This window comes from Crotalus tigris, unplaced genomic scaffold, assembly GCF_016545835.1.
Source record: "Crotalus tigris isolate CLP2741 ecotype Arizona unplaced genomic scaffold, ASM1654583v1 scf7180000017598.18339901613:2243638, whole genome shotgun sequence".
Classification (NCBI taxonomy): Eukaryota; Metazoa; Chordata; class Lepidosauria; order Squamata; family Viperidae; genus Crotalus; species Crotalus tigris.
Genome location: NW_024096502.1, coordinates 241,272 through 249,431, shown reverse-complemented (window position 1 = coordinate 249,431; position 8,160 = coordinate 241,272). Strand labels below are relative to the sequence as shown.

The 8,160-nt window shown below is 38.5% G+C and overlaps 1 long non-coding RNA gene across 1 annotated transcript; it reads left to right on the top strand.

The window, feature by feature from the left end:
• The first annotated feature begins 703 nt into the window (after nt 1-703).
• LOC120318385 lies at nt 704-2,709 on the top strand. Its single transcript, XR_005559477.1, has 3 exons — nt 704-731; nt 2,263-2,374; nt 2,527-2,709. It is a non-coding gene; the product is annotated as an uncharacterized LOC120318385 (long non-coding RNA).
• The last annotated feature ends 5,451 nt before the right edge of the window (nt 2,710-8,160 follow it).

Below are 8,160 nucleotides of genomic sequence, written 5' to 3'. Positions count from 1 at the left end.
GAAGTGTTAATACCACTTTACAATGCCTTGGTAAGGCCACACTTGGAATACTGCATCCAGTTTTGGTCACCACAATGTAAAAAAGATGTTGAGACTCTAGAAAGAGAAGAGCAACAAAGATAATTAGGGGACTGGAGGCTAAAGCATATAAGGAATGGCTGCTGGAATTGGGTATGTCTAGTTTAATGAAGAAAAGGACGAGGGGGACATGATAGACCCACCAAGAAGCAGAGCAGCTGTTTTCCCAAAACCCACCCATAAATATGTGTCACCCATGATAGCAGTGCCAACTCCAGATTTCTACCACTTGGTTCTAAGGGCTCTTCCCAAACTCCAGCCATTAGTGAACATAGCCGAGCACTATCATCGTGGACTGTAGAGTCTGGGCAGCAATTCAGTAAAGAATTTTCTTTGCCCCATTAGGACACTGCAAATCCTGAGCCTCCAATCTTTTATAACCATAGCAGGTTGGATGTTCAACTAAGTCTGCTGCTCTTCTAAGGGCTTTTGTAACAGCTAACAAACAGGAGTGTTTCAATACAAGGAAGATGCACCATTGCAAAAACTATTTTGCAATAGTTCACTGAAGTGATATGATGCAATCATTACAACTGCATAAATAGAGAGCCATGTCTGTTCCAGGAGTAAGGTTTGATCCAGAACCAGTCTCAGCATGAAGATCCTTTACCTGCTGTTTTCATTTCTTTTCCTTGCATTCCTGTCTGAACCAGGTAAAAAACAAAATTACTGATAATTTACAAAGGATTGGTAACTCACTCCTTTTTAAACAAGTGTGATCATCACTGAAAGTAGGGTAATCTTCAACATCTTTTTGTTTTACTTTACAGATATAGCTTTAGACAGTATAGACTCCAAACATTTGAAAAATATACCATTGATTTTTCTTTTGATTCACAATTCTTGAAAGAACTTTATTGGGTGTTTTGTTATTGTAGCTTATTTTTGTTGATTTGCTTCACTTTAGTATTGGTTTATCAAATTCTCAGCCAAATATGTTCTATTTGAATAAGGAGGCACAATGGAGAAACAGTTTGATCTAGTGATTAGAGCAAAACACTACAATTCTGGATACTGAGTTCTAGTCCCATCTTGAAATCTGACTGAGTGAATTTGGACCAGTCCCTCCCTCCCCCTCCCTCCCTCCCCCCCCCCTTCTCTCTCTCTCTCTCCAAACCTCTTGATGGCATTGCTGTTATGGAGAGAAAAGGAGGAGGAAGGATTATTAGATACATTGAGTTATTTTTAAAAAATAAAAATGGGAAAAATAAAAGATATTAATGATCTAGTGAATATATTTGTATTTAATTGGGGAAAAGAGAAGAAATTGCAGCAAAATATCATAAATGCACAGCATTTCAAGAGCAGAAAAGAGCAGTGATAGAAACATTAAGAGAAGAGGGAGGAAGCCAAAGGGAAAACCAGCTCCTAAAGTTTAAAAGAAGTTAAACCTTCTCACTCAAGGTTTTCATCCAAAACACACAATGCAACTGGCCACTGTAACTCAGCAAGAATCCATGGCAATACCAGAGAGAAATATATCACAGCAAGGTCTATCCTTCATGTGAACCAGACTATTTCTTCCCTCCTACATTAATAGATGCAGGCTTACCAGTTAATTCATCTCTGAATCAGATTTCAAACCTGGGTTAATAGCTGATTTATTTGAGCTGCTGCAGGAGATCAGCAGAGATGGATCTCTGTGGTCAGAGAAAACTTGCTCTAGTCCTAGGAATCCTGCAATTCTTGGAAGGATGTTTCCATTTCCAACTTGGATGAATGGTTACAAAATCTGATGGGGTTAGCAGAGATGGCTAAACTGACTGTTTTGATAAAAGAAAAGAATATAAGTACTTTTGTTTGCACTTAGAAACTGCTTCTGGACTTTGTGCTTGAGGTGGAAAAAAATGATAGAGAAATGGCTAGTTCATACTACTACAGAAATGTAAAAAGTTGAGATTCAATTTTAATGCCTTACTTTACAGCAACAGAGGAATCAGAAGTCAACGCCTTTTGTTTCTTTCCACCCCTTTCCACATTTCCCTTTTTCCTCTTTCCCTATTGTTGTTCCTATTATTTGCTTTTTATTTTCATATTTTTATGTTATAAATGAATAAAATTATAAATTGATAAAGGAATCCTGCAATTCTGTAGAAGAAGGTAATGTCTTGGAAGGAAAAATGTATTTAAATATTAAGGAATCTTTACTCATCATTTACCTGTCTCCTCTTTTTCTTTTCATAGGGAATGCCCAGCGCATGTGTCGTCATGCAGGAGGACGCTGCCGGTACAAGTGTCGTCCTGGCACTGGCCTTGGAAAGATCAACTGTCCATTCGAAACGTGGTGCTGTAAAAAGTAAGAAAACTCTCCTCTAATAGAAATACTACAGATACAGTACATAATGAGATTCTCTGCCTAATATTATTTGCATTCACAAAGCTTTGAAAAGCAAAGAATTTACTTTAAACTCACTTTGATCAACTTATTATTTTTTCTCATTTGTATAGGTGACCTGGAAAATAATGCCATCTCCATCTACGACCATGGATATCTTCAAGATATGGCCAATGACCTGAGATTATCGCCTTCTATTGCTTTATCTTTCTTTATATAAATCAAATTGCTACCCATCAAACTCTAAAACATTTGTGCATTGAAATAAAATTTGGCAAATATTTCTTGAAATAAAGCTAAATGAGCATTGCAGACATTGTGCAATTTCTTTAAAAAGTACCTGGGAGCAGTATATTCCTGTGACTACTGGTATATGAGAGAGAGGGTGGGGATGTTGCCTGCTCTTCAATCACATATTATGCTATAATTTCATTCTTCCCTTTCAGTTTATTTATTGTAGCAATAACTTTGCCATTGATGTCTTCCAGTGAATGTAGTTGCATGGGCAGGAATAGTATAAAATCAAATTTAAGCTATTTCTTAAGTTAAATACCATTGGATGCAACTTAGAATAAGAATGACTTTGCCTGATGACTTAATTTCAGCACAGTCTGGATCTTGATAAAGGAAATAAAGATGTAACAATACGAAATCCGCAAGAGAGAGAGGATCCTTTCCTGGCCCAATCTTTTTGTTATGAAATTGATTTTAGATACCATTTAAATGAATAGATAGACTACACAATAAAATCACATAGGGTGAATCACATAGGACCTGATGTAGACAAACACAGCCAACATGTGAGGGATACTATTGTGGACACTATTATACCTATGTTAATAAAGGGGTGTGATCTAACAATGTACACAGGTGAAGACATAATTTGCAGAACCACTATCAATACAAACCTGAACCTATTTAATTCCCCCATTCTCAACTTTCATTCATACACTTTCTACTTCTCTTTTATTACAATGTCTAAATTTATAAGGAAATATAAATACTTAAATTGTGGCATAAATCATCCTATTAAATATTAAAATCTCAGCTATGAATCAGACTTCACTGAAAATAATTATTAAAATACAAATAGTAATTACCAGAGTAAGTCTAGGACCAATAGGTTACATATATCCATTCTTTATTAGCCTTTTAATGCAACATAGGCAGGGTACAAGTAACACAGAAATCAGCTAGATTTCCCTTTTCCACTTTTATCCTTATCCCTCATGTTTAGGGTCCTTTCTCAAATCAATGCTATCACAGCATGGAGTTCAAAGGAGGTGGGGTAGCCTAATACACCTCAATATGTTTTTTTTTCCCATCTCCTTTAGTGGTTTTCGTTCATTTGAATAAAAGAGTCTGTGTGGAATTCCTGTAATTACTCAATATTTCTGATGATTCAGATAACCAAGTCTATTGCAACAACAGGTAAATACATACTTCCCTCAGCTGTGAGGGAAGTTAGCCCAGAGAGAAAGGTATTGAAGAGGGCAGAAAAATATATTTTTCCTCAAAAGGACTTTTTAAAAACAAACCTGGTCCCAAATCTACAGTATCTCTCTGCCCCAAGCAAGACTTTAACCCAGTGGTTCTCAACCTTTCTAATGCCGCGACCCCTAATACAGTTCCCCATGTTGTGGTGACCCCCAACCACTTATACATCACCAGGTGCCAGGGGCGTGGCCAAAGAAAAGGGGGAAAAAATGGCAGACAGCCTTGTTTGGCGACCCCCGTGAAATGGTCGTTCGACCCCAAATGGGATCCCGACCCACAGGTTGAGAACCACTGCTTTAGCCCCATACAAATGCAGATGTAAAACCATCAGAGAATTGAAGCCAGAGCAATCAAGAAGACAAAGAAAATCTGCATGTCCCACCCAAACTCTAGGAGTCATAAGCCCCATCACCTGGGAAGCAGGATATGATAATAGGATTAAACCACAGATATCAAGGCCTAGAAATAGCCTCAAGAAATAGCCTCAAAGTTCATGCCCCAGGAACAGGAAACCATTCCAAACAAGGTTAGAGGGGATATAAAACCTACTGCCCATGTGCTCAATCTCTCTCTTTCCGCTCTGCTCCTTGCAAGGACCATCTTTCTGCCATGTTGCCTACTGTATTTATTCCTGGCTTGGATGAACCAGGATGAAGACTTACTTCTGACAGCTGGAAGCCCGCAATTATGTTTCAGGTAAATGTTGAAATATTTAATATGGATCTATCACTATCACTAGGTGCATAACGGCATCATAATATGGTTATAATATGGTGAATATTATTTTATTTGTAATGTATTGTGTTAAACTTATGGAACAATTTGCAGAGATCTGTGCAAGGACCGTTAGCAGACCACTGGCTTGCTAGCCAGACTTGCTGTCTGCAAGGTTGATTAGTATGCATTTGAGTGGGAGAATACAGTGCATTCATTGGCTGATGCTGCCCAAAGCTGAATGTATAAATAGGGGCGGAGCCATGCTTGTTAGTTTTCTGTTTTGACTTTCAATAAAGAAGTGGTTTACTACTGCTGCCTTTTCAATGCTGAACCAAGCAGAAAACAGAACAGTATTCTTTACCTTATTTCATTTTATGTCAAGGTTCTGGTTAAAAAAGCCCAACAAATTAAATCCATCAGACACATTGTGATCTCTAATGTAAAGCTTTAGTAGGCATAGCATATCAGTACAGTAGAAAGAATACCAGGTCTGACAATATGGCAAGGAAAAGTTAATTAAAAGCGTAAAACCTTCCCTCCCCTCTCTGACAGTTCAGGTCACATTGTTTGAGAAGAAAACTTCAATTTGCCAAAACATCTCTTCAATGACCTTGGCTCTCACACTGATAGCAACCACCTGTGCGTACTAAACCTTCTCCCCCTCCCCCCAGACTGTAGGCAAGCTAGAAGCATTGTGGCAGTTCTGAAGCAAGGGATCTTCATAGCTTGACACTTTATTGTTAAACAACATGTCAGTTTGTCCCTGAGATGTCCTCATTTCCCTCTCTGCACATACAGTACTCATTACACAAGATAATTGACCATTTCTGGGGTAATACCAGGAGCTCAACTTTATTTCTAGACTTCAATGCACTTTTAGAAATACAGCTGGCCTCTACCTGCTCCCTGTGGTTCTTGAGCAAAGAATTACATTATTAATAATTGACTTTTTTTCCAGAGCGGCTAGTTTTGCCTTTTGTAGTCTCACTGACCCACTAATATTCACTGTATGTGAGGGCAAGGTTGTCAGGGGAGAGTCCACAGAAATGGGCTCCACCCTCAAAGCAAAGAGCCCTTTCTAACTCCAGTTCTATCACTGGCAGGGAGAAGAAAGGAGAAATGTTCTCCTATCTTCTCTAGCCCTTCTTATTCAGCTGAATAAAAGAGTCTAACGGAAGAATGAGAAATTCCTATACCTACTGGCTCTTCCTGGTGATCCAAGGAACTAAGCCTGTTGCTACTGTACATAAATACATACTTCCCCCATGTGACAGCCCACAATTATGTTCTAGGAAAATATTGGGTAGCCGTATTTAGTTTGCATCTAAGATGATGTTGACTGCATAACTAATTCATAATATTGTGAAGAGAGGCATTATGTTGTAAGTCACTAGGAGTATGGGGGCAATGTCTTGTGTTTCACTTTAAAATTATCTCTCTGATTCTATAAAATCCATGGCAGGTGACACTTCAGTCCTATCCCAAATGAGATAAAATGAGGAACCTCTGCCTAAGGGGCCTTTTCACACTAAGAGAAAGCCACAAAACCAGCAGTAACCTTAACCCTAACCCACTGCTATTTACATTAAGAAGGGGATTTTAAACCAATACAAGAATATTTAGAGAGAAAATATTTCACTCCTTAAGAAAAGTATCTCTTCTTATAGCAGAAGGGAACATTTGAGCAATTGCAAGATAGATTTTTTTTTTATTTTACTAATGGAACTCTCTAATCTGGGATAACCACTAGTCAACTGTTAGCTGCTCACTCCTTCCTCCTGCTCCTGATCTCATAGACCATGCACCATAGAATAATAGAGTGGAAAGGGACCTTGGAGGTCTTCTAGTCCAGCCCCCTGCTCAAACCTATACCATTTCAGACAAATGATTATCCAATCTCTTTTGAGAGCCTTTAGTAATTGAACACCCAAAACTTCTGAAGGCAAGCTATTCCATTGGCTGATTACTCTCATTGTTAGGAAATTTCTTCTTACTTCTAGGTTGATTTTCTGCTTGGTTAGTTTCCAACCATTGCTTCTTGTCTTGCATGCGGGTGCTTTGGAAAATAGTTTATAATAATAATGATGATGATGATGATGATGATAATCCCCCAGTGAGGCACTACCTTGTCGTGGTTGTGGGGCATGTGTACTCTGAGACAGATGAGAGCTATGACAGAGGTTCAACCATACTGGACAGGTCTTATCAGAGGAGTCAGACAAAGAGTGTCTCTCCCATAAAAAAATATGGTGAGTCATAAATTTGGTGGACTTGTAGAGAATAACTGAGCATCTGGAACAGCACAAAAACAACAGAATAAGGCTGCCTGCATTGAAGCTTGTTCCAAAGAAACAGCCAGCACAAGCATTAAAAGATGCAAATACTGCAATATCAAGTATAAGCACCAATTCACTGCAAGAAACAAACCAACTAATGTACAGCACAGCTGCAGTTATAACTGAATACCTGGGATGCAAAATCAACAAAGAAGAAAAACAAACAAACAGTGCACCAGAAAAATGGAAGGTTAGACTAGAAAATAAGATCAGCAAGCAAGCTAGAACAGATGAAAGAAAAGAAACTGAAGTACAAGAAGACCAAAGAATACCTAATCAAGAAATACCACTTAGAAATGTGTAAAAGCCAGTAAAAACAGCGATCATCAGCTGTTTTGAGGCTTGGAACCTTCCAGGGAGAAGGGAAGAAGGTGAGTTTTTCCAGATAGAGGTCGAGTTCCTCTAGTCTCCCAAAAATTCTTTGGGGAGATGAAGGGTGAGAAAACTCCCTCAGAGTCTGGATCATCTCCGCATCCCAGTATGCCTTTGTTCTTCGGAACGAAGCTAGACGCTGCTTCCACATCTGCTGCTTAAAGAGAATTCTGAGTAAAATCAAAAGCAGACGGAGCTGTTCAGGAGGATCAGAATTGTGATATTTTGGAACTTTAACTCAAAAAAGAATTAATACCTTCTCCACTCATTATTTTAATAAAAGGAGAGAGGAGGAAAAAAAATGGCGGAGGAATCCCATTTCTTTGTTTGAAAGGATACTGTTAAAAAGACTTTCACTTTCAATTGGCAACAAAGTTTAAACAATGTAATGGACTTTGTTTATTTAAAGAGTTAGCTTTTTTTCTTATGTATGGGGGATTTGTTTTTATTATCCCCTTATTTCATTTTGTTATAAGAAGTGGCTTTTTTTAAAAGGGAAAAAAAGTTTGAAAATGGCTTCAAAACACCCTGGAATTTCTTCTCTTCCTAAAAGCTCAATTTCTTCTCCGGTAATTCAGACTGTACAGCAATCTAAGCCTAAATCTCCTCCATCCTCCCCCCCACCTCAGGCACTCACACTTAAAGATTTACAGGATGCTTTACAGGAGGCTTTGGAGAAAACTGCACAACAGATTAAACAAGAGACAGCATAGCTTTTGGAGCAGAAAAATAATGAGATGAGAGAAGATATTGTGCTGGCTCTCCAGGGACTTGCAGCTCATGTAGAACGTCTTGATGAGCTTGTGGATGAGATGGTGTAAGGTG